Source organism: Sinocyclocheilus grahami, unplaced genomic scaffold, assembly GCF_001515645.1.
Source record: "Sinocyclocheilus grahami isolate Dianchi unplaced genomic scaffold, SAMN03320097.WGS_v1.1 scaffold1125.1, whole genome shotgun sequence".
Classification (NCBI taxonomy): Eukaryota; Metazoa; Chordata; class Actinopteri; order Cypriniformes; family Cyprinidae; genus Sinocyclocheilus; species Sinocyclocheilus grahami.
In genome coordinates this window covers 179732-207505 of record NW_015506304.1, presented here as the reverse complement: position 1 = coordinate 207505, position 27774 = coordinate 179732, and the positions used below count along the sequence as shown (strand labels likewise).

The 27774-nt window shown below is 41.0% G+C and overlaps 1 long non-coding RNA gene across 1 annotated transcript in view; it reads left to right on the top strand.

Moving 5' to 3' along the window:
- Positions 1-24058, top strand: part of LOC107567063 (uncharacterized) — a 40438-nt gene extending 16380 nt beyond the window's left edge. Inside the window, exons 2-3 of the long non-coding RNA XR_001606586.1 lie at positions 9312-9884; positions 24002-24058. This is a non-coding gene — a long non-coding RNA (uncharacterized lncRNA). The remainder of the gene's footprint in view (positions 1-9311; positions 9885-24001) is intronic.
- The last annotated feature ends 3716 nt before the right edge of the window (positions 24059-27774 follow it).

Genomic DNA, 27774 nt, shown 5'->3' with positions numbered 1-27774 from the left:
GTGAGTGTGTGTGTTTTTGAGTGTGTGAGTGTGTGTGTGTGTGTTTTTGAGTGTGTGAGTGTGTGTGTTTTTGAGTGCCGCCAATCAGAGCGTGGCACGGAGTCAGATGAGGGCGGTCAGTGTGTGGACGGGCTCCAGCGAGTTTGTAGCTCTCAATCAAAGCTTATCACATATCTGAAGGCAAATACTATACTTTCAGATTACTGACTTGCTTCCTCGTGTAGTTCTTCTCACTCTTTCCTCTAGGTTGGACTTCTTGGTTTCTCAGTGGCGTGCAAAAACAAGACAATACAGCTTCAGTTGTTGTTACATGTGAGTGAAGCTTCTGCGAAGACAATCTGTTGCGCGTGTGTTTGTGTGTGTATGTGTTTGTGTGTGTTTGTGTGTGTGTGTGTGTGTGTGTGTGTTGAGGTGTGGTTAAGTTACTGTAGGTCAAAGCTCAGGTAGGCATTTTGTCCTCCATACTGTTAGCTAATGTTTAAGTGAAGCTTCTGCGAAGACAATCTGTTGCGCGTGTGTTTGTGTGTGTATGTGTTTGTGTGTGTGTGTGTGTGTTGAGGTGTGGTTAAGTTACTGTAGGTCAAAGCTCAGGTAGGCATTTTGTCCTCCATACTGTTAGCTAATGTTTAAAACATTTTGCTCCATATACACATACATACACAGTTATATTTGTGACATTATGTCCTAAAACTGACCATTAAAACTTTTTTAATTAGTCCCTTTCTTAATCAAAGGGACATTTGATGAAAACATTTAAAGCTAAGTGTAATGACTATACACCAGGTCTGGGCAATACATCAGATATTTACCGTATTTCACAGTGATTTTGCTGGCAATATACAGTTTGTCATCAAAAGGCTGAAAAAGTGGTATTGCCCATCCCTGGTACAGACTAACCCTAAAGAGAACTTTATTTATGTATTTAATCATCATTTTTACTTGTCAGAAATCAAGGTTTTGTCAATTTTAGCTCGCTTCTGGAGAGCTTTGTGTGGTGACGTGAGCACAGACACATGCTGGCAGTGTTATTCGGGTGGCTGGAGTTTTCTTGGGAATTTCTGAGCAGGTGCAGTTTTAATAGGATTAACACACACACACACACACACACACACACACACACACACACTCACACACAGTGCAAAGCTGGTCACTGAATCACTGGTTTACATTGCGTCTGCACTTCGCTTGTTGTAAATGAGAGGATTCGTGAGCTTGTATAACAGCACTGAACTAAACTCCAGTGATTTGAGATTTTGGATTCTGACTGGATTCTGATTGGCTGTTGCGTTTAAGAAATCAACAGATCTGTCTGTGATTGGCTGCACTGGTCAATGCTGCAAAAACACGCAGTAAAATTGAAACCTCTGACCAGATATGAAAAGCCCTGCCTTGTTTGTGACGGTAGGAAACAGGAGGTTTGTGGTGCTTTTGGTACACTGCCGTTTTAAAGGGTTAGTTCACCCAAAAATGAAAATTAGCCCATGGTTTACTCGCCCTCAAGCTATACTAGGTGTATTTGACTTTCTTCTTCCAGACGAATCCAATCAGAGTTATATTACAAAATGTCCTGGCTTTTCCAAGCTTTATAATGGCAGTGAATGGGTGTTATTTTTCAATAGTCCAAAAGACGTCAAATAAAGCGCATCCATCTATCATTAAAAAGTGTCCCACATGGCTTGGGGTGAATAAAGGCCTCCTGAAACAAATCAATGCGTTTTTATAAGAAAAAAATCCATATTTATAATTTAAATGCCAGTAAGTTCAGTTAATGCATGTTCTTCATCAGATGAAGCTCTGTGTGTTAACCGACTCACTGAGATCATTTCGTGGGTAACGGAGAGACTATTTCTACACACACGCTCTATTATGAAAGCGATGGCATCGTATGCATCCCTCACAGAGAAGGTCATCCCAGAATGCATGTAGAGAAATAATCCATCACGACTGACATAATTGAGAGAAACCTCCGTTATAAATATACAGCGAGATCCAAAAGTCTGAGACCAGTTCAAAATCGAAATGTAATTGATCAACTTTAAATTGAATATCGGCAGAGGGTTTCCATCTGTTAGGCAAACATTACAGGTCAGATCACTTAAAAAATTAATAGCACACCTGATTTGAAGTGTTGTTCACATCAAGCCTACAGCTTAACCACATTTAGGACATCCCTTACTGTACACCTGGGTGCATCATCAAGGCATTTTTCTGTTTATTGCACTGTGTTGTGGAAAACAGTTACTTTATTATTGAATTTCATTTCCTCGTGAGCTACTTTAGGCTTGTCTCTCCATTGAAAGTCCAGGAAACCTTATAAAGGTGTTGCATAATGAATCCATTTGAACACATACTATTTTTCTGTCAATATGGGGTGCTGTGTGTACATTAATGAGGAAAAAAATTAACTTAAATGATTTTAGCAAATGGCTGCAATATAACAAAGAGTGAAAAATGTAAGGGGGTCTGAATACTTTCCGTACACACTGTATATATATATATATATATATATATATATATATATATACAGTATATATATATAAACACACATTCATAGAGTGAATCACATATGGCAAATGTGGAAGCTTGTATGCATGAGCTTCTGTGTTACCAAATGTGTGTTGATCATTGTTTATATGTGAATAAAAGCCTAAATTAAATCGGTTCAGCATATAATGATTGTATCGCTTGGATTAAACCACTCCGTTGATGTGGATTTGTTTTAAGATGCAAGTTTGAAAGTTTTGGTTACCTGGACTTCAGTATAAATATAGCAGATTAACCAAGGTCTTAATGGGTTTGGAATGACTCGAGGGTGAGGTAATGATGACAGAATGATCCTTTTTGTGTGAACTACCCCTTTGACTTTTGCTCGAGTTAATCTCCATCCAGGGATCTTTACGGTTGGGTGAATTTCATACAGCACTGACATCACGGTACAATTTTAGCTCTGAAAACAGGCCGTTGTGTTTGTGTCTCGCAGGTTATCACAAGTCATCTGTCTTACATCTGCCGCTTCAAACCTGGTTTAATATTGTAGACGGTAAATTCCTAGTGGTTTAGTCTAGCTATCGTAAAATGACACATTTGGCCTCGACATAAAAGCGAAGCCGCAAGAGCGGCACTTTGAGACACAAGCGTAAAGCCATCAGCGTATCTCTCGTATTGCTCAGCAGCAGAGGGTCAGATGAGACGCTGTATCTCAGGGACTGTAAATCAGGGTCAAACTCTGGGAGAGTACAAGCATTCACTGCATGCAAACAACTGTGTGCATGGACTTTTCTTTTCTGAGTTCATCCTGCGCCTTACTATCTCCTGCATGTGTTCAACTCATTAATCAGGGATCAATCAAACGGATTCATTGTTGACCATATTTAAATGCACAGCATTTTCTGATGTTTCATGCAATTTATGCAATGATATGTGCATTTTCTAATCTCTGGCCTCCTCCTCGAGCGTAGAAACAGTGCACACTGTCCGGAGAAGATCGAGATGAATGTTTCCCTCTGAAGTGTGCCTATCCAAGCAGACAGGAGTGATGCTTGGCTTTATTTCCATGTGGGAGCCTGGCTATTACAGCAAATGAACACTTACTGAGATCAAATGCACTGGTGTTTGAGCAGTTGCTCTTAAGAATGTCAAACACACTAGTACTCTGGTGCTAAAAGGTAACAATAGCAGTCTTTCTGCAGTGTCAGCAGAGCAGAGTATCGACTGACGGTGTTTGTAAATGTGCTCTGTGAATGAGTGGCACATTGGTAATATTAATCCTAGAACTATATTAACATGAAATATGTGCATGGATGACTTTAGTAGCCCTCTACAGCCAAACATGCTGGGAAAAGTGTGCGTCATTTTTAGTGCATTTGTGTATAGTTTGTAGCTTTTTTTTATTAAATGCAGTTGAATGAAGCAGTATTTGAATGATTGTTGTTAGATACAGTAGTTAAAAAAAAATCTAATAACTTTCTATTCATCTGTGAATCCTGAAAAATAAAATGCATCACCGTTTCCACAAAAAAGTGTTGGACAGCACAGCTATTTTCAACATTAATAATCATGAGAAATGTTTCTCGAGCAGCAGATCAGCATATTCAAATGATTTCTGAAGATCATGTGACACTGAAGACTGCAGGAATGATGCTGAAAATACAGAGAAATACATTACAGTTTAACAGAGATTCACATAGAAAGCAGCTGTTTAAAATTGTAATAATATTTCACAATATTACTGTTTTTATTCTATTTTTCATTAAGTAAATGCAGCCTTGGTGAGCAGAAGAGACTTCTTTCAGAAACATTAATGAATCAAAAGCAACCTTATGTGACCTTTTTCAGATTTATTAAGCATAGTCATCTTTAATCTTTGCCTGCTGGATATTTGTAGTCTTTTCTCTGGATTTCTGTAAATTTTGCATTAGCAGGCTTATGGTCCGGTTTGTCAATTAATCCATTTTTGATATACCATGAAATCCAATATAACAATATATTCAATATATCATCATGACCCAACTTCAGCAGTCACAGTGTGACTTAAAGGCACAGACCCTTCCTGCAAACTGTTTCCACGCTGAGGTCTCAGTTACGTGTTCTTTTTTCTCCCAGAGGCCGGCTGTTTGTTTCCATCCATGTGTGAACTGTCATAAATACATGTGATCCATCTTGCTGTCGGGCTGTGCTGGAGACATCTGCTGCACAAATGCGTGAAGAATAAAGAGTCCCGGGTCGCCCTTCTTCATTTGATTTACAGTTTGATGTATTTTGACATTAAACACTCTCGATGTCTCTAATAAAGCGTGTTTGTTTCTCAGCCAGTATCTCTTGTGTTGGCTGATTCGGTGTTTTTCCCGTTTACACTGCTGTGCTAACATGTAGATTGATTTAGCTTTGCTAATTCGTAACTGAATGGTAAAACTTTCATGCTTGTCGTGCTGGATCTGTTTCAATGGAACTAACAACCAAAGTTAGCTAACGATGCTTTTGGGAAATGCACCCCAGATGGGATGGCATCGCTGAAGCTACTGGTTTTTATCTTCTCTTCCTCATGCAGGTGTTGTGTGGCGGCGGTGAGTCAGATGTTGCAGTAAGTGCGTGTTCTCCACACTGGAAGGGAGAGAAAGGCAATGGCACATTAAAGTGCTTTTCCCCGCACCCCCTGTAGAGGCCTTTGTATTACATAAAGCCTTGAGAACAGTTGTGTCATTGTTGTGAACGGAAAGGGTCTTCTGATGCTTGCACTTCTGAATATGATATGTGCACATGGAAAGCATGGACAAAAAACTGTGTTGAATTACCCCATCTGTACCAATCTGTCAAATCTGGATGCAGCTCGGTTTTCGTTTGACAGTCGCACCAACCAGCAACTCTGGACTTTCCCTGAAACTGGAGTTTCCACTTTGTTTTAATCTAATTACGTGTCTCTGCGGCCGCGCTGCTTAATGACGCTATTGTTTAGTGTTTGTGACGAGCAACTCTTCTGAGAGTAACGAAAAGATGAGAGGGGAAGACAAAAAAGTGGGACTGCAGCAGTTCAAACGTAATACAATTAGTTAAAATCTGAGATACTTACAGTAAGCACAGTAAACATCACAGTTAGAAGCTTTCAAAAAAAGTCCTGTGCCTTTTTTTTCTGTCTCCGAGCTTGAAAATTAGTGCGCTCTCACTGTGGAAGAGGAAACGCATTCAGTTACAAAGTCTAGATCACTGCCATGCGTCTGAACATTTTACATCTTGCATTACAACTAATGTGCGCACAACAAAATCAGTAAGCTGATATGGAGCACACCTGTAAATCAGGACATTCACAAGCTTCAACTTCTCACCCGCCTTGCTCGAGAGACTGTGGGCGGTGTCATTTTTTAATGCTGTTTGCTTTTTATAGATGTCACCAAAATTATGCTTTTATACACTTTGTATTGAGTTAATATTAAAAAGTGCATTGATGAATGTGAAAACGGCTATGTGTTGAGTTGTGTCTCAGTTGAGGTCAGTGCTAGAGGAAGTTCAGCATCGCCGCTGCGGGGTTCTTCCTGCGGCCGACCCGAGGGATCAGTACCTCGATAGTGCCAGATAACACCGGGTTTGTGTTGGAGCATTCGCAGAGACTCGCGCTCCCTTCACATCTCTTCTAAGAGATATTTTTATCCAGTTGACAGGAAGGTAAACCGAAGTGGCTTTTACTTGGACTTTCATTAATGTGCTCTACAATTTGACATAGCGCTGGAGAAGACTTGGGGTCAAGCATGCAAATTTATAAAAACAAAACCGGGAATCAGAATAACTTCCTCTCCCAAGAAACTCAATAATTTATCGTTCAGGCTGGGACTCGGCATATAGTATGTAGAGTGGAGTGCTAAAATATGGAGCCTCACACATGACATGGCCACTGATTCAAATAAATTAAAACAAGGGAACGGATAAGTACAACTTGGCCACAATTTAACTAAAATAAGGGAACAGACTAATAAATTAATAAGTCATGGGAACAAATTATTAATTTGTGGCCACAACATATATAGGCTATTTTTTCTGCATGTCGTGTGGGGCTCTATACTAAAATAATTTCAAGGGATAGTTCGGCCAAAAATAAAAAATTATGTCGGCCTTTACTCCCTAATGGCTAATTAGGAGAATCAGGAGAATTCCCGGCAGGTCACTCATAAATTGGGCCGCCAGTGCCGCTCAGGACATGGCAAGACCAAGTGTCTGGTTTATTTTCGATGAGAGACAGTGTCAATCGTTGTTCGTACACCCAAACGCAAAAAGATACTTCGTTATCATTTCATCGATATATTATAAAATATGTCATATGAATATGACCCTTAATTGACAGTATTTATGTAGTTTGCCTATTCATATTTTTGAGTGCATAATCATTTGTTATGTATCTTTATGTTGTTGCTGAGACTTATGGGTAATATATATAACAGGATCATCTTCATTTGTCCAAGCTCTTTCACCACCCCAAAAAAATGGGAGGAGGTGGGGTGGAGGTGTAACAGGAGCTGTCCTTGGGTATTAAACTCCTGGGCTGAGAACGGGCTCCACTCCAGCCCTGACTCCCGCTCATAACGTCAAGATATTTTGAGAAATACAACAAACAAACATTTCTTTTCGCATGTTGAGTTTCTATCAAGTGATCTCTGTGACTCTCACATGACGACTTAAAGGTCAAACCTGAGCTGTGCTGATTTGATCTAGATCCAAACTTCAGTAGAAGTGAATCACAACAAGGAAGAAATACTTGAGACGTAATGATTTATGGCTGAAAACTAGATTGGAGCACATTCTTACGCTGTACTCTGGAAATGGCTTGAGTTTTGTGCAGCAGTCAGAAATGAGTAGAGCCATGCTGTTTTGAAGTTTAGGATTTTTGGAGAGTAAGCATGAAATGCTTTCTGTGTACAAAACAAATATTCAGAGTGTTGGGAACAGGCCCGGTGCTGCGGTGAGTTGGGGCGAGGGGGGTAATTGCTATATTAAGAGGAAGGAATTCAAAATAAAGTTAATCTCTCCACACCTCCATAGGCAGAATGAGCAAGCTGCGTCTTGTTCAACACACAAAGCACATACAGAGATAGTGTAACTGAGATGAGGATGAAGGTTCTGCTGTGCCAGGATCCAGTTCAGCCTGGTTTAGGACCAGGCCAGGAATGGGTTTGACTTGGCACTGATGCTGAGCAGAAGTACTCAAATGTGTTCATGTGTGTAGGTTCCTAACATTTCATGGGTATGTAACTCTCTACTGTATGCTGTGTGTGAGTTTAACTAGTGCATTCCTCAGCCACCCGCTGCGTAATGCTTCATTTGAACTCCATGACCACCTCACCTTGCTGCCAATTTTATGGAAGCTCCTCCTCCTCTCTCCTGCAAGAACTAAAACAAAAATGGCAGTGGTCTCATCCGTAGTCTTTGATATTGCTCATAATCTTTCTACTGGTGAAGTCTTAGTAATATAAGATTATTTTTGCATCATGTGCATGAAACAAAATGTTTGAGTCAGGTAATTGCGGTAATTCCAACAGCTCTAAAACTCATCTGAGCTTTGAGGTCTCAGCTGAGCTCTTGTCATGGTATAGCGCAGGGATGGGCATCTCCAGTTCTGGAGGGCAACTGTCCTGCAGAGTTTAACTGTATCCCTAATTGAACACACCTGCCTGTAATTTTTTTAACAATCATGAAGACTGAAGACAGGTGTTCTTGATTGAGGATGAAGCCAAACTCTGCAGGACAGCGGCCCTCCAGGACTGGACTTGCCCATCTTTGGTCTGGCAGTTACTATGTTGCTCCAACATATTAAGTCATGGCGCACATGACTGAAGACATTTCTCAATCCTGTTCCCTCTGCATCATTTTCCTGTCTTGTCTTTCTACTGAACCTGTCAATAAAATTAGTTAAAATGACAGAAATTAAATTAAGTTAAATCAGGGGTGTCCAGTCCTGCTCCTGGAAGGCCACTGTCCTGCGGAGTTTAGCTCCAACCCTAAATAAACACACCGTAACCAGCTAATCAAGATCTTACTAAGCAAGCTAGAAACTTCCAGGCAGGTGTGCTGAGGCGAGTTGGAGCTAAACACTGCATGACACAGGCCCTCCAGGACTGGACTTGCCCAACTCTGGTCTGGCATTTAGTGCGGTGCTCCAACATATTAAGTCATGGCGCACGTGTAGGCAAACACATTTCTCAGTCCTGTTCTCTCTGCATAATTTTCCTGTCTTGTCTTTCTACTGTACCCGTCAATAAAAGTGGTAAAAAGGACAGAAATCAAATGAAGTTAAATCGGGTGTCCAGTCCTGCTCCTGAAAGGCCACTGTCCTAAAGAGTGTAGCTCCAACCCTAAATAAACACACCTGGACCAGCTAATCCGAGTCTTACTAGGCATACTAACTAGAAACTTCCTGGCAGGTGTGCTGAGGCGAGTTGAAGCTAAACTCTGTAGGACAGTGGCCTTCCAGGAGCAGGACTGGACACGTTCCAAGTGTAGCTCTTAGGCCAGTGTTTCCCAGCTGAATCAGGTGTGTTTGATTACTAAGACATGCAAAATGTGCACTGCTGTGGAGGCCTTAGGAACCACTGTCTTAGGCTACCAGCTTCAGTCGCTGCAGCTTTCAAGCTGGTATTGCATAAAATTTGTTACATTTGAAATATTTCTAAAGTTCATTGAATGTCGATTGAGATGTTTGACCATTGCTCTATCTCTCCACAACAGATCTGTCATTTACCCAAACGTATATGACTTTGCTTTTCACTCTGCCAGATTCAATTTCTAGAAAGGTTAGTAATGTATCCCTTCTGTTTCTGCCCTTGCCACAGTGGGTCCACCCTGACGTCGCGTTGTGCTTCCTGAAGAAAGGAAAAGCCCTGATGTGCTTGTCACCCGAGCTGATGGCCGGGGCTGCGAGATGGAGCCCGAATGTCTTCACTCAGTCCCTCTTCAGACACTCAAAGGCCGCTCTGTTTCAGCCTGATGACGAGCCGATTGGATATAATCTTGAGCGGCGGACTCAAGAGATGGGGAGGGATAGGGAAACGCTACAGTAGTCTTTGCAGGGAAGGATCGTCTTTCTCCAGAAGTAGGAAACGAGCGTCGGAGGGTTTCTGCTGCCAGTCGGCTCGCTCCTCCTGTTATGACACGGGACCAAATTCAAACCATGTGTCCTCGCACCCGGTTAGCTGCTTTTGCCCACCTCTAGCATTAGCAGTCTGGACGGATCCATTTCACTGCCCCTCTCCCGTGCGGCGTTCTCATTCTCCCAGCCCCAAATGAGTCTCTCCGTGGGACTCCTGGCTTAATAGACTGGAACTTTCCAATGTCCGGTCTCCGAAGGTGGCTGTTATCCTCCGAGGGCCCCTGTGCGAGTTTCAAGCTCAAGCTCATGTTATGGGGTGAGTACAGTAGCCCACCTCCAGGCTCAAAGGTCACTTCCTTTTCAGATCTCTGCTTAAAGATGTGTTAAATACGTGAAAGGTCTGGATGTGTTTTTGGAATATCTTTTTGCTTAAATATGCAGAACTAATGTGCCATATAGTTGGGAGGGGGAAATATTTGCTGCCTGCTGACCTGTCATCACTTGAAATGTGTATTTATGTATTCTTTGAGAGAAAAAAGGGAGGGAAGAATTTAGGGGATTTACCACACAGTACATAGCTTGCTCAGATTACCATTTTGAGACCTGTTTAATGGACAACCTTTAATCTCCGTGGAATATGGCTAAGCACCATGGACAGCGTAATGACCTGGTTTTGATAGCAGAGCCATACTATGTGGGCAGGGTTCCTCAAATCTGGCCCTGGAGAGCCACTGCCCTGCGGAGTTTAGCTCCGGTCCTAACCAAACGCACCTAAGCAAGCTAATCAAGGTCTTTAGAGTTATTCGAAAAATACAGGTAGGGTGAGTTTAATCAGGGTTTGAGCTAAACCTTAGAGGAACCTGCTATAATGGAAGAAGGACTAGGTAAGAACTTCCAACAGGAAAGGCTAGTACAATATGTAAATGTCAAGAAGTTTTCTCACTCTTACTGCTGTTGTGGTGGTTAGATGAACTAGGCTTTTCTGTGACTCAGTGCTGCAAAAGTCCAGCAATCTCTTGACCTTGAATGGACGGACAAGAGTGGACAGCATGTTGAACTTTGTTCATGAAAGCAAATTATATTTTTCTTCCTGTTTAACAGAAGGTTGTGTTAGTTACTTGCGTACTTTATGATAGCTTTGTGTATCGAGGGAGGGCGATGACCGGTTTGAGAGCCAAGGCCCTTTCTGGTGTGAGGTCAAAACAGGTCACCGCCAATGCTCAAAGCAGTTTTTTGTCTCCAAAAACACACATGCACACACTTTAATCTAGTATCTAAGTACATAGTTTTGTCCCCAAATTTAAAAAATGTTTCTTTTTTCTTAAAGAGCATTTCATAGTGAAGGTTTGTGATTTTAGAGGTTACTGCCTACTGCTGCTCATAGATCTTTCCATGCATCAAAATGCTTTAAATTGCATAAAGATTAATGCATATCCATGCATTAAATTGGGACAGTAATTTGTTACGATAGCCTAAAATAAAACCTGTTGAATTAGGGTGAAACCAGTGAGTGATTAGTATGTGCGTAGTCTTTGTGTAAATGCCAGTCATCTGTCCTGGCACACAAAGACGCGCCGCTACATTGAAATGTTTGAAACCTGTCTGTCCTGTGGCCGCTCTCTCTCTCCGTTTCACTTCCTCTTGTCTTCAGCAGAACATGTGGACTTGTTGCAGTGATGCACATGTTGTTATTGGAGTCGGTGTGCTTGTGATCATGTCTTTCTTCCTGACAGGATCCAGGTCAATGTGTCTGCTCAGCACGATGAGCTCCGTCTCTGCTCTCGTTAGCAGATCAGGTGTCTTGTTCACACACAGATGTGTCTCGTAGCTTTACGTTGAGAGAGTGTGTGTGTGTGTGTGTGTTGATGGGAGGCTTTTAATGGAGACACTCTGAGTAAATGTGCAAGGATTATGTGTGAAGACAGGGCTGCTGTTATCTGAGAAGCGCTGGCGTACCTGTGCTGTGTTTGATCATGCCTAACCCCCTCCGCGTCCCAGCGCTCCTCTGATCCCTCAGCTCGGCATTCCTCTCGTAACAGTCAGCCGCGGTATGTCCCTGTGTGGAGTACTGTACTCATTACTGTATGGGAAAGATGCAAACAGCCAGGCCATTGTACATCGAGAGCTTCTGCCCTAAAGGCTTCGGATTTCTCCTTACCTGTCACAAAAATCCCCAAGTGCCGAGTGGATGCATATAAAGTGATATCAGCTCTGTTCCAGACGAGAGGTGCCTACCTAGGCAACATTTCACGGCTGAAGGCTACATTAGAAGTAACATTTCTTTACAGTGATACTTTTTTTTGTTGACATGGTACGGTACCATAATTACATTGTGTGATGTCTTTAAAGTGGTATATGGTAGTCATTCAGTAACATGGTGGCCATCTAAAACGATCACAGTATTTTTGGTGGTTTCATTGCACATTGCAACAGCTCAGTGAAACGTTCAGTCAGAAAAGTTCATGTTCTATATTTTGTCTTTAGAAGTTAGAATAAAGTAGCGCTATCTGATTAAAAACATAGGGTAGGATGACCTCCCCAGCTTAATTTTTTAATCTCAGTAATTTTGATGAATGACTACGCTATTCTCATTTCATCTGAATATCAACATTTTTGAGGTTTAGTCAGTCAAAGCAGTTTTGAGGTTAACTGGTCTAACTGTGTGTCTCTGGAAAATAGTGATCTGGGATTCTGGGATTCTGCTTTGGCTGTCGTCAGTTATTAAATTATTAACTAAATTGTCAAAATACAATTTTAAATAGAATAGTTTAAGTGTTTTACATCTATGCCACTTAGATGTACGTGTATATATATATAGCCTGCAGCACAAAAGCAGTGTTAAGTCGCTGGGGGATATTTGTAGCAATAGCCAACAATACATTGTATGAGTCACAATTATACATTTCTCTTTTATGCCAAAAATCATTAGGATCATAAGATCGTGTTCCATGAAGATATTTTGTAAATGTCCTACTGTAAATATATCAAAACGTAATGTTTGATTAGTAATATGCATTGCTAAGAACTTCATTTGGACAACTTTAAAGATGATTTTCTCAATATTTAGATTTTTTTGCACCCTCAGATTCCAGATTTTCAAATATTGTCCGATCCTAACAAACCATACATCAATGGAAAGCTGATTTATTCAGCATTCAGATGATGCATAAATCTCAATTTTGAAAAATTGACTCTTATGACTGGTGCCTGTTTTCCTTTGCATATTTCACAACATGAGATTTAAATTCAGTTTGTGCTGTAATTGGCAACTGCTGACTTATAATCAGGAATATACAGCATTTCTCTGCTGATTAGCGTTCAGTCGACCGGACTCTATTGGAATCGGTTACATTAGCTTCACAATATCAGTTTTCTTTGTGTGACCGCTGATTCCATGGAATCATTTTTTGTGTAAATATCCAACACATGGTGTTTTTGAGTACCAGGTAAAAACCACAGAATGCAGTGGTACTTCCACTGTACTTTTAATGGCGGTATTGTGTAACCTTTAAAATTATGAATATAATATTAAAAACACATGCATACATGCAGACACCTCTTGCTTTTAATAGAAAATTGCAGACTTTATTATAAATATCTTTGCACTACATTTTACGGTTTCCTTGATACATACAGTATGTTACATGTGCTTACTATAGTCACTACATTATGCGTAATTATAATTACAAACGAAGCTTAAACCAAACCTACACCTAACTCTAACCCTATAGTAAGTACATGGTGTTTGTTAATTAATGTTACTTATTACTTGTTTAATTGCACCATAACAAGCACACCTTAAAATGAAGTGTAGCCAAACTCTATTATTATACACTTAAAGTAGGTTATGCAGCTAACATTTGCGATGATCAGGTAAGAATTTACTTTGCCATTTCACTGATGCTAGCACAGCTATTGCTCATTAAGTGACATCCGGATGAGTGAAGGTTTGACGACATACCAAACTGATAAGGGCCCGGCTAGAGCAGCTGAAACACACACGGCTCTGCAGGATGGCATTGCATGCGAGATCTTTCCTTGAGCAGAGCAGCCATTGATCAGCAGCCGCTTGCATTCAGAAGACAAGGAGTCTCAAGCATTCGCAAGGAGCTCTTGCAGCTCAGCTTGATGTGCAGTCAAAGCTGTAAATCTGTCATCCGCAGTGAATAATACAGGAAGATTCAGATTGTGTTCTGAAGTCTTTATGCGTTAAATGTTCACACAAGGCAGAGCAGCACCTGTGGTAGCTGGCACCCAGAGCCCCCCGCCGTGGCACTGCACAGACATGAAGCACAGCAACAACGCACGAGCAGAAAAGCATGTGCGGTTTGCCAGGAGAGAGGCCTGTGAATGGGCTGCCATGTTTGTGTGCGGCGGCCCGCGCTGGGAGCAGCATGTTTGGGCCTCCAGGTGTGTGTCGTTTCTGTCGGGGCTTGTCGCAGACGCACTCACAACAGTGAGCGATAAATCAAGAAGCCAATGGATTTCAGTCTCTTAAATGCAGACGAGCCCTTTCTGCGCACCGCTCACGTACAGCATGACACACACCGTTCGGAAACAGCACAATGACTGTGATTGTCTGAGCTGTCAGTCTCAGGGAAGGAAAACCGGGGTTGTGGTGAACCCAGGTACACAATAAAGGTGGAAGACGGAGCTCTGGATCCCATTGTGGGCTCACCACGCCAGCCGCCTGCACACTCGCTTCCCTGTTCTATCAGAGCGCTTCTGCCCTGCGCAGTCCTCTGTCAGAGCTTTAACACACGGCCCATTGTCTCTGGGCTGTCCGCTGAGCGGGTGTTCCCGTACTGTTGACACGGGTGACCCGTAATCAGTGGCTGTGCTGCTCAGTCTCAGATCCGTTTCCATTCAGAGCCCGCATTAACAGACTACAGTCGGATTGGGCGCAAGCGCTCAAGATGATATAATCAAAGGAATTTTATTCAGTGCAGTTATGTAATTTTACAGTTTCCTGCTCGGGTGTTTGCATTTTCGAAAAATGGACCCTTATGACTGGTTTTGTGGTCCAGGGTCACATACTGTATATATCTATATTTATATATGCAGAACCGCACATGATACGTCACACCGCCCATCTCTTGCTTACAGTATACACAATGGAAGCGCTCTGTCTGTTTAAGCAAGCATTGTGCTGAAAATGTACTTAAATTTATCAACAGCCCTTTGTGGTATAGACTTTTTGGAAGCAACATAAAAGGAGGAGTTCTCTAGAAGGCAAGCTTGATGCAAGCAGACGCAGAAACATATATTTTATTTAGTAAATCTGACTGCATCAAGATCATTTAAGCCACACATAGTCCATGTTTTAGGATTTTGAATCAGCCATTGTGAAAAAGAAGTGCTCTTAATTGTACTAAATGTGCACCTGTACACTCAAAAGCGTCACTGAAGTGGCAAATGTTTCTTATTTACTCCTAAAAGATGCATATTAGTACCTTAAGGGTACATACTAATACTTAAAGTGCACATGTTAGTACCCTTTTAAAGGGTGCCGCCCCAGCTTTTTTGAATCTTAATAGTGTATTTAAAAAAACTGTACCTAATATGAATGAAATAAAGACCACTTAAGTGTGCTTAAAGAGAGTATAGTTTCATGAATGTTTCTTAGCACACTTTTAAAAGTGCTATTTGTAATTATGTCAAATTAAACGTTTGACTTTAAAGTACATTTATTTTAAATTGTCATAATATTTTGTCATGATTTACATAAGTACATGTTTTTGATATGTTGACTAACATACTAAAGCACATGTAAAGCACTCGATTATAATTTTAACTGTAGTGTATTTGATATTACATTTAATTATTTTAAAGTTCATCTAATTGCATTAATATCAATTTAATCTACAATACATTTGCAAATGCAAATAGCACATAACTAAGTGCCTAAAAACATTACATTCAGTTCACACTTAAGCATATTCTTTTAAAGTCTATTATTTCTGTAATAAGTACTTTTTTTAGTTTTTTACATGATGCCGGTGTACATCCTCTCTTATGAATAAGATTTCATGACAATCAAGTTTACATCTCAAAAACCAATTTATGATTGATGGCAACGGAAATTCTCAGTGTGACCCACAAATCACTTTATTTTCTGTATAGAGCCACAGCAGAAACACACACACGCACACTCACTCTCTCACACATACATACACACACACACAGACTCACTCACACACAGACACACAGACACACACACACAGACTCACAGACACACACACACAGACTCACAGACACACACACACACACACACACACACACACACACAGGGGCTGTAATCTTGACTTTCCCGCTGTGTAGGGTTTAATATCTATTGTCCCTACAGCTGGGCATCAATTTGAGGCAGAGTGAGCTGTCGTGCTGCGTTCATCTCAGAGATGCTGCAGTGCATTGTGGGTGTGTGCGGTGAGGGTTTTTCCCAGCTGACGCCACACTGGTGTTCAGTAAGCGGCTCAGTCCAGCGCTCCTCGCAGGTGTCGCGGATCTACAGTAGGTGTGCATTAATGCTCACCAGATGAGTGTGTCTCATTCACATACTCGGCATTCCTGCTCTGTGAACTCATCTTTTGTTCCTGTTCTGACACAGTTCCCAAACCACCGGCCTGGTGCTTTCCGTGATCAGCTCTTGCTTGCAATGCTTGACCAAACGTGTTAAAAATGAGCACGGCTCCAAACAACAACGCTGAGATGTCACCATGAGAACGGTCCGTCACAGAGATGAATGGCAGGACATTAACCGGTTTGACAGAGACTGGAGAGCATCACAGAGACGTGAGCTCATGAGTGAACTCCTAAGAGAACTTTCTCAGCTCTAGAACCTTCTGAGGATCCACCAAACGTAATGGTAAGACTATAGCATATCCTCAATGAAGACCGAAAACACTGCTCATTCAAAAGCTCTCGAGATTCAGAGGAAACGCTCACAATTCCGGATTAAAACAGCACCTCAAAGTCAAAAGAAAAATTAAATCATATTTTGCATATGTTTGGCATTAGGCACCATATTTATCATCAGATGGCAGTGATATGCTCCCATTTGTTTTAACTCTTGATGCATGCTCTATTAGAACAGTAAGTATTGTGGATTGATTGACTGTCATAGTTATAGTGTGCAATCACATTCCAGCGCGTCATGTTATTGTCTTGATATGTGAGCTGTAATGGAAGGAATGGAAGGCTTCATTAATGAGATTACTCAGATAATATCAGCAAACACACACACGCCCCATTGCTGTTTTCTGCGGTTATGAGGTATGTGACGTATTCCAGGGCTTATGTCTCCAAGTCAACAGCTCATTTAACACCCACATGTCTAATATTTAACCTGCTCTGAAATGTTTTTTTGTTTACAGTTAGTGTATGAGAGTGGAAGTGTATGAAAGTGAAGCTCCGAGGGCTTCCCATGTCACAGATCTGTGTGAAATACTGACAGCTGGCAGATTCAGGGCAAATTCCACTTTACAGTGTGCATCACTGTGTATCCACTCATTCTGAGGGCCAGGGCACTTTGAAGGGTGCAGGACTTTACTGTCTCGTGTGCATGTTTGGTGCACCCTACGCCAGGGGTCGCCAACTGCGAAGCCTTTTTGAAAGTTGACAGGTCCTTAAGAAGTCTTACAGTTAGTTGTATCAAATTTAAGACCATAAGTATTAAAAGATACAAGAAAGTCTTAATTATGATGTCAGGAGGTCTTAAATTTGGGGAGGGTAAGACAAGAATAGCGATATGACTTAATGTGACGATTAAACGTCAAAACGCTATGATTTCATTGAATAAATATGAGCTGCATGTTTCGAAGTCAGCTGCTGTGCTGCTTTGTGTAATGTTACTGCTGTTATCGGGGAAACCGCGTTATTTCTGCCGTTCTGAAAGCGCCTCCTGCTGGCAGAGGATGAATGTGCATTTTCAGTAAGCCTGTCTGCTGTTTTTATTCAGACCAATGTGAAGATCAACCCATGTTTTAATGCAGCAAACACATGTAAATTTGAACTAGATAAAAAAGTTCGTCATGACAAACTTTGAAGTTGGCTTGAGAAAGTCTAGCCTGAAAGTTTGAAAACGTTTAAAAAATTGGACTGTTTTCAGTTTCAAGTACTTTTAAAGCTTAAAGTTTGAATGTTTTGAAGGCAGTACAGTCTGTCAGAAAAATAGATAGATAGATAGATAGATAGATATTATCAGATGATTGATAGATAGCATGAATTAGCACATAGCTAGAATGTTTTAACATGTTGCTAGCATGTTTTTAGCATTATTAGCATGTTGCTAATTAATATAACCTGACAAAGCCATGGTGCTGGTATTGTAAAAATGGTTAAATATAATCCAAGGTAAACCTCCACCAAACTCAGCATACACCTTCGGACTGATCAAATATTGGCCAAATCACCTTAACTTCCATTAAAAGTCTGACTTTGATTCATCTTAAATCAGTCTGTTTGTCTGTCTGCTACGTACAACCTCACAGCTGTCTAACAACCAGCTTAAACTCTCTCTTCAAACTACTACATGAAGCCCAAATCAACTTTCAAGCAAGGATTTGTCAGGTAAACATGCCTTGACGGTTGTCTGAGGACAGTTGTGTGTGTGTGTGTGTGTGTGGCTCGTGGTTTCCTGGCTGTATTGACGGCGTGATCGATCGATGGCTTGTGCTCATGTCATGCGCTGCGTCTCAGGAGTCTGTTCTTGGCGTGTGACGGTCCAGTCCTGCCTGAAAGCGAGAGTGGCAAGGCACCTGGGAACGGGAAGGTGCGGTCGAGTGTGTCTGTTCCAGACGCAGCCTCTGGTTCCTCCTTGCCAACAATGGGTCGTGATCGTGGTGCACGGGGGCCTCCTGCTCGCCCGACCACCGTCCACGTCTGCCTCCACACGCATTAGCGAAAGTCGCCGTTTCTTCAGGTGGAACCGGATTGTTCTGTGGTTTGGCTTGCTCTGTGTTGACACAGTCTTGTTTCTCACAGACAGTTTGCCATCGGTGATGAGCATGTGTTTTATCATCATCTAATCACCCGATGCTTTCTGACAACATTGTTCATGTCAATAGAACGCACTCACTGCTTTGCAAATGTAACAGCCTTTTCACACCAAGACGATAAGAATACTAGTTCATGCCCCCACATGAATATTTGCATCACACTTAATCTCAGTAGTGCTTTTTTTCTTGGAACTGAGGTTGCACACAATGTTATTTTGGTGTACAGTGTTTATTGTTTTTGCTATAACTCACCAGATGTGACTTTATGCCATAGTTTTTGCTGGCGTGGGATGTTTACCGAGCTTTGTGACCCCATGTGTTACACCGTACATCTACTGAGAGCGAGAATTAATGTCCTGCACTGGGTCGTCATTTGATCTTTGAGAAGCTGAAGCGTTGCTGTGAGATGCACACCATCATTGAGATAACATTGAAGTCGCTGGGGGATAGTTGTAGCAATAGCCAACAATAAATCTTTTGGGTCAAAATTATACATTTCTCTTTTATGCCAAAAATCATTAGGATATTAAGTAAAGATCATGTTCCATGAAGATATTTTGTAAATTTCCTACAGTAAACTTAATGTTTGATTAGTAATATGCATTGCTAAGAACTTCATTTGGACAACTTTAAAGATGATTTTCTCAATATTTAGATTTTTTTGCACCCTCAGATTCCAGATTTTCAAATAGTTGTATCTCGTCCAAATATTGTCCTATCCTAACAAACCATACATCAATGGAAAGATTATTTATTCAACTTTCAGATGATGCATAACTCTCAACTTCATAAAATTGACCCTTATGACTGGTTTTGTGCTCCAGAGTCACATATTACAGTATATGTGATATTATGCATTGACACAACATTATATATTTCATACCTTTTATAGCCTACTCTACATAGATTGCAACATATATAAAAGGATAACTAAAATGAAGGAAAAAAATGACCATAACCATTATTTATTTTTATTTAAATTTTTTTTCATCTAAATTATATTTCTTTTTTTAAATTTAAACAGGGTTTCATGTCTTACTATGCATCTCAATTCATTTAATTTCCTTAAAAATATAAATATATAGTTTGTAATCTCTCCGTCCCCGTAATAGCGTTTTACAGTTCTGTTTTTAACCCAATGAAGACGTCAAAATGCAGAAGGAACAAGGGTAAATATACCAGTCTAACATTTTCTTTTAAAGTGTACCGGGTACGAGGCGATCATGTGTCCGTGTATGTATTTGACATCGTATGACTGAAGAAAATCCCTGTGCAAATGTCCAGCATCCCTCGATTCCATAGCCAGCGCTGGCGGCTTTCTTTACAGGTGCGGTCCAGTGTTTGAAATGCGTTTTAGTTCACTCTTGTACTAGAGTAAACACGAGTGTGCTATGTCCTCTTTTTACTGTCGTACCACGTCACTATTCAAACTCTCTGAAGGGAGGTCACAGAGGTACAGAAACCATAGCAAACAGTCATGCTTTACAGCAACAAACCCAGCGAGGAAGTTAAGCATCCTCTTCTCTAACAAGCCATGTGTACAGACAGACAAGACGCCTAATGATTTGGTGCAGATTCAGTTAAGTACACGCATCAGCGCAGACGCTTGAAATGACAGACAGTCAACACATTCAGCATTCTCATCCGTATCGAATATCAAGCATGTTACAGTGAATCAGCTCGCCACACCTGAATGTGCAGCCAGTTTTTAAACGCTCTCTGGCAGCTCTCTTCACTCCTGTCGGTCTGCGGACGATTTCCCAGAAAACATTTCCATGTCACTCAGCGTGGCTAATTGGTGTCAAGCAGCGATCGTGTCCACAGGCGGTCCTGGTGCCTCCATAAGCACCCGACATACAGCGAGTGATGGTGTACGTGCAGATGAGTGTTTGATAACAGATAAGTACCAACTCAGACTCAGATTCTTCTCCATAAGGATGGCGTAAGATAGACACGAATGAGGGTGTCGCTGACAGACAGTAAGACTATAGCACTATGAAGTGAATGTGGGTAGCAGCTCAGATCATCTCTTCTGGTCTAGTGGAAGAGTTTGATTTCTGTTTGCAGTGTGCATTCGCAGCACCACAAGGTATTGCAAAAACAGCGACTGTTTCCAAACAGGTATCCACTAAAGCACAGGTAGTCGCATCCAAACTAAAGAAGTTTTAAGAATATTAGAGAGGTTAGAAAAGTAGTTGTGCAAATAAATATAAATGACCATATGACCAGTATACATGAAAATATTTATTATTTCAAATTTAACTAAAAATAATTGGTCATATGTGTCCACCAAACACTTTTAGCCAGCTGAAAGCAGCAGGCGCTCTGCTGAAATCGCCTGGCTGTGAGCGCTTGAGAGTGCTTAATATTCAATCTAAAAATGAAATAGGCCTATATCTGCAAGTTTTCATGACAATATTGTGGTAGTCCAGGAATTTTATTTAGTGAAGACATGAATACTCTGAGACATGCAATATTAACTTGTCCTTCATTGTTGTTCACTCGTAGTATAAGCACTGACGATTGGTCGGTGTGGAATTTGCCCCCGCCCCTGCTCCACTGTGAGGTAGAAAGTGACTGTGATGAGCGTTTGTGTTTTACCCAAAGATGAACTTTCCTCCGCTCTTGGCACTGAGAAAAAAACGGCTCAGCGCCCAGCGTGAAATAAACACTCAGTGCCTCGTCACGCTGCTGGTGTTTTAAAAACATGGCGCTCCCATTGAAAACAATTGAAAAAATACGCTAGCCTCGGGGAAAAAACGCTTTGGTGGACACATGGCCTAAATTTGGTTACATTACATGTGTCGTCTTCTGTAAGCTGTAAACTTGACATTAGCATTGTAACTGTCGCAAACAACTGCACACCTGGAACTGATTATACTTCATAAAAATACTGGAGCATTACCTCATTTTCACCTTGTTTATTTTAGCCAAACTTCAAGCAGAACTGAAATTATGCATTGACTCGTGGGTACATTTCCCTTTACGTTTCCTGTGAAGTGATGTTCACTTGTATGTCAGTGGCAGTGGCCTTCATAGTGGACATAGACACTCGTTGCAATTTGATTGGAATTTTAAGGCACCAGCTGAATGAAAACTCAAATTCTTTCTCTGACAGTAGGTGGCGCTTATGAAACGGCAGAAATACAGGAGTAGAACTGCCCTCCGCAACTTTTCGGTACAGTCAAGACGTTTTTTAGAGGAACACAAAAGGTGATGTCTAGTAGAATGTTCACTCTGCTCTTGTGTAGAGGGGAAACATTTCAGTGAATGTTGTATTTTTTAGTTTGTTTCTTAAAGTTCTATCATGACAACTCTCGGAAGATTTTAGCATGGTGATGGATATGACAATGTTAATTTATTTGGTCTTGGTGGAATAGATCTGCTACACTGCTGCTGCTGCTGGATATTGTAGATTATTGCAGCTGCTGATGCAAGCAAGTACAGGAACTTGCTACTAACAATACATAAGCCGATACGGTGCTGTGAGTATTTAAGACATACTGCTGCTGCACAAATAGCATATGTAATAACCCGTAGCAGATCTATACAGGTGGAGTTGGGGAAGGTGGAGGGTTTCAGAGGAACTCTGAAAGTGCGCAGCAATGCTCAAGCGAATGCTAATCAGCCATTTAAATGTAGCAAGCTCATTGGCTGCAGATGCAACATGAACCAATCAGCATGTGAAAAGTCGTTTAATGCTAAGAATATCATCAGTTTGCATTAACGACCCATCAACCTGCGCCATCTAGAGTTTCATGACAGAAATTGGTATTTATTGTTTGACTTCAGAAGACGTTGAAAACACTGCATGAGTCTTATGGACTACTTTCATAATACTTCTATGGTGATGTTTTTGTAAATCTACTCATTTTGTGGAAAAAAGAAAGTCATGTAGGTTTGGAACCGTATAAAGATGAGTAAATGATTTTTGGTTGAACTCCCGTAATAAAGCGTAGAAAACTTCTTGTCCTCGGCGGTTTTGCCTGGTCTTGCGTTAGTGTGGGATGAGGTTTGCTGATTGAACGGCTCAGTTCTGGCTGAAGCCGTCTCAGCGGTTCTCGCTGGAGGTCTGTTGACCTTCTTTACGAGATCAGTGTTTCGTCAGCAGTGACGTGACGGCAACGCTGACCTCATGCTGCTGGCTACAGAAGGACTTTTTGCTCTCTACTGCCAGATTGGGAGCTCAGGGCTTTATTTTAGGAAATCTTCTAGAAATAGACTCTGGCTTGAGCTGCGAGTTACTCCCCAGATCCCTGAATGACATGCGCTGGAGGCGAGAGACCCCGCTTCTGTCCAGAGTACAGTTCTTCTCTCTCCGTCTGAGCTTTCCTGCTGTTTGTTGTCAGTTAGCATGTGTTTCAGTGGTCAGTAGGCATGTGGTGTTAATGGTGGTGTTCTGGTTGAGCCATTACAGTGTGTGTGACTGCACAGTTTTTGGGAAGCTGTTGCAGACGCTGATCTGGTGGGTTATATAACCCTAATAAAGTCTTAGGCCAAATATATGCTGTAGTTCACAAACACAGTAGAATGTGAGCACACTCCCATTGTACATACATAACATTAAGATTTATAATCGTTAAGTTTATTCATCCGGGAATATCCACATGTATAGGCGTCCTAGTTACACCTCTGATGGTAAATTTTCCAACGACTTAAATGTCATTTGAAGTTGCATGAGTCAGAAGGTTGCCTTCTCAGATGATTTGTTCATTTTTGATGTGAAATGCCTGTGTCATTTACATTTGAGTTTAAACCCTGTCCTTTACTGGCCACTGTCTGGTAACTTTACAAAGTATTCACATTTTCCAAATGATGGGTGTTTATTTTGAATCCTATATGCTGTTTGTGTTCTCAGTTGTTACAATCCAATTGTTTTAGCGGAAACATTTCAGTGAATGTTGTATTTTTTAGTTTGTTTCTTAAAGTTCTATCATGACAACTCTCGGAAGATTTTAGCATGGTGATGGATATGACAATGTTAATTTATTTGGTCTTGGTGGAATAGATCTGCTACACTGCTGCTGCTGCTGGTTATTGTAGATTATTGCAGCTGCTGATGCAAGCAAGTACAGGAACTTGCTACTAACAATACATGTCATTTACATTTGAGTTTAAACCCTGTCCTTTACTGGCCACTGTCTGGTAACTTTACAAAGTATTCACATTTTCCAAATGATGGGTGTTTATTTTGAATCCTATATGCTGTTTGTGTTCTCAGTTGTTACAATCCAATTGTTTTAGCCCCATTATCGCATGCTGACATGATGTCTGTCATCAGCCTTCCTGATTTCTCGTTTCCTTATTGGTATCGATCATAAAAAATATCCACTGTTTGACCGCTGCTCGGTTAAATTCAGTAAATATGTTACAGAGATTCTGTGTTGCCAATTAAAAGAGCTAACACTGTATTTCTCTTTCTTCTTTCCTTTTGAAGCTGGACTAGGTGCACACCAGGATGTCAGATGTGATGCTTCACACAGATTTTCATGGTGAGGATTTTTAATCTGGTTTCTGCAGCTTGTGTTGTTCGGTCAGGTTTTGGGGTTTTGTTATGTCTGTGTGAACACAGTGTGCTCCTCCAAACTCAGCCAGAAGAGACCAGCTCTTGCTGATTCCTTGGGGAGCCCTCAAGCCACATTAATGTCATTTTGTCATTATGGGTGTTGGGATCAGTAAACCGTGGGAGTGTGGTTCTGTTCATGTTGAAGAGCAGAGCTGTAGCTAGTCTCAAATGTTTGTGTGTAGTTTAGGCCTATTGAACAAAATCCACTGCTGCGTTTTTCATATGGCTGCCTTTTTTTTCAACCAGAGCACTATTAACCATTTAGCCTGATTCACAGTAGTTTATTAATGAGGTAATAAGACAGTTGTTGTTTTGTGTTTTGCAAGTAGTATTACTCATGGGAGATGATACAGTGTGATTTATGATTGGAAACACATTTAGGCGTGTCAAGTCTGAAGTTATACCAGATGAGGTGCTGTAATGCTTCTATAATTACTACGAGACTTAAATGCCCCGAAACACAGATGAAAGGAGCTTTATCAAACATCGTACCTTGTGCTAGCATAACTATTAGTAGGTCCTGTCACAATAACTAAATATCTGACATCTGATTATTTGGAATTGGTACATATATTTATATAGTATTAGCAAATCATTGCACTGCCATAATGTGATGTATACAACTCTCGGAAGATTTTAGCATGGTGATGGATATGACAATGTTAATTTATTTGGTCTTGGTGGAATAGATCTGCTACACTGCTGCTGCTGCTGGTTATTGTAGATTATTGCAGCTGCTGATGCAAGCAAGTACAGGAACTTGCTACTAACAATACATAAGCCGATACGGTGCTGTGAGTATTTAAGACATACTGCTGCTGCACAAATAGCATATGTAATAACCCGTAGCAGATCTATACAGGTGGAGTTGGGGAAGGTGGAGGGTTTCAGAGGAACTCTGAAAGTGCGCAGCAATGCTCAAGCGAATGCTAATCAGCCATTTAAATGTAGCAAGCTCATTGGCTGCAGATGCAACATGAACCAATCAGCATGTGAAAAGTCGTTTAATGCTAAGAATATCATCAGTTTGCATTAACGACCCATCAACCTGCGCCATCTAGAGTTTCATGACAGAAATTGGTATTTATTGTTTGACTTCAGAAGACGTTGAAAACACTGCATGAGTCTTATGGACTACTTTCATAATACTTCTATGGTGATGTTTTTGTAAATCTACTCATTTTGTGGAAAAAAGAAAGTCATGTAGGTTTGGAACCGTATAAAGATGAGTAAATGATTTTTGGTTGAACTCCCGTAATAAAGCGTAGAAAACTTCTTGTCCTCGGCGGTTTTGCCTGGTCTTGCGTTAGTGTGGGATGAGGTTTGCTGATTGAACGGCTCAGTTCTGGCTGAAGCCGTCTCAGCGGTTCTCGCTGGAGGTCTGTTGACCTTCTTTACGAGATCAGTGTTTCGTCAGCAGTGACGTGACGGCAACGCTGACCTCATGCTGCTGGCTACAGAAGGACTTTTTGCTCTCTACTGCCAGATTGGGAGCTCATAGCTTTATTTTAAGAAATCTTCTAGAAATAGACTCTGGCTTGAGCTGCGAGTTACTCCCCAGATCCCTGAATGACATGCGCTGGAGGCGAGAGACCCCGCTTCTGTCCAGAGTACAGTTCTTCTCTCTCCGTCTGAGCTTTCCTGCTGTTTGTTGTCAGTTAGCATGTGTTTCAGTGGTCAGTAGGCATGTGGTGTTAATGGTGGTGTTCTGGTTGAGCCATTACAGTGTGTGTGACTGCACAGTTTTTGGGAAGCTGTTGCAGACGCTGATCTGGTGGGTTATATAACCCTAATAAAGTCTTAGGCCAAAGATATGCTGTAGTTCACAAACACAGTAGAATGTGAGCACACTCCCATTGTACATACATAACATTAAGCTTTATAATCGTTAAGTTTATTCATCCGGGAATATCCACATGTATAGGCGTCCTAGTTACACCTCTGATGGTAAATTTTCCAACGACTTAAATGTCATTTGAAGTTGCATGAGTCAGAAGGTTGCCTTCTCAGATGATTTGTTCATTTTTGATGTGAAATGCCTGTGTCATTTACATTTGAGTTTAAACCCTGTCCTTTACTGGCCACTGTCTGGTAACTTTACAAAGTATTCACATTTTCCAAATGATGGGTGTTTATTTTGAATCCTATATGCTGTTTGTGTTCTCAGTTGTTACAATCCAATTGTTTTAGCCCCATTATCGCATGCTGACATGATGTCTGTCATCAGCCTTCCTGATTTCTCGTTTCCTTATTGGTATCGATCATAAAAAATATCCACTGTTTGACCGCTGCTCGGTTAAATTCAGTAAATATGTTACAGAGATTCTGTGTTGCCAATTAAAAGAGCTAACACTGTATTTCTCTTTCTTCTTTCCTTTTGAAGCTGGACTAGGTGCACACCAGGATGTCAGATGTGATGCTTCACACAGATTTTCATGGTGAGGATTTTTAATCTGGTTTCTGCAGCTTGTGTTGTTCGGTCAGGTTTTGGGGTTTTGTTATGTCTGTGTGAACACAGTGTGCTCCTCCAAACTCAGCCAGAAGAGACCAGCTCTTGCTGATTCCTTGGGGAGCCCTCAAGCCACATTAATGTCATTTTGTCATTATGGGTGTTGGGATCAGTAAACCGTGGGAGTGTGGTTCTGTTCATGTTGAAGAGCAGAGCTGTAGCTAGTCTCAAATGTTTGTGTGTAGTTTAGGCCTATTGAACAAAATCCACTGCTGCGTTTTTCATATGGCTGCCTTTTTTTTCAACCAGAGCACTATTAACCATTTAGCCTGATTCACAGTAGTTTATTAATGAGGTAATAAGACAGTTGTTGTTTTGTGTTTTGCAAGTAGTATTACTCATGGGAGATGATACAGTGTGATTTATGATTGGAAACACATTTAGGCGTGTCAAGTCTGAAGTTATACCAGATGAGGTGCTGTAATGCTTCTATAATTACTACGAGACTTAAATGCCCCGAAACACAGATGAAAGGAGCTTTATCAAACATCGTACCTTGTGCTAGCATAACTATTAGTAGGTCCTGTCACAATAACTAAATATCTGACATCTGATTATTTGGAATTGGTACATATATTTATATAGTATTAGCAAATCATTGCACTGCCATAATGTGATGTATTTTTGAGTGAAGCAAGAAAATCTATGGTGAGAAACATTATAAAAGTATGGGCACAGCAGCTTATTTCCCATCAGTACTCATGCCAACCTCTCACAGATCTCACACAATAACTGCTTTAAGCTTTAAAAGAAAAAGGATAATTTGAAAGATTATTTTGGTGCTTTGCCGATGTGATGTATTTTTGAGTGAAGCAAGAAAATCTATGGTGAGAAACATTATAAAAGCATGGGCACAGCAGCTTATTTCCCATCAGTACTCATGCCAACCTCTCACAGATCTCACACAATAACTGCTTTAAGCTTTAAAAGAAAAAGGATAATTTGAAAGATTATTTTGGTGCTTTGCCAACTGGCTTTGAGAGAGGAGATCAGGAATGATCACGTCTAGTGACCAGACACACCAACTACATGTGTGAATTAAGAAACCGCATCACTGAAATGGATTCATTTCATGTTTTTACCTCTGCTGAAACATCTTTCTAATCAGCATTTCTGTTGGTTTCTATTCTTAGTC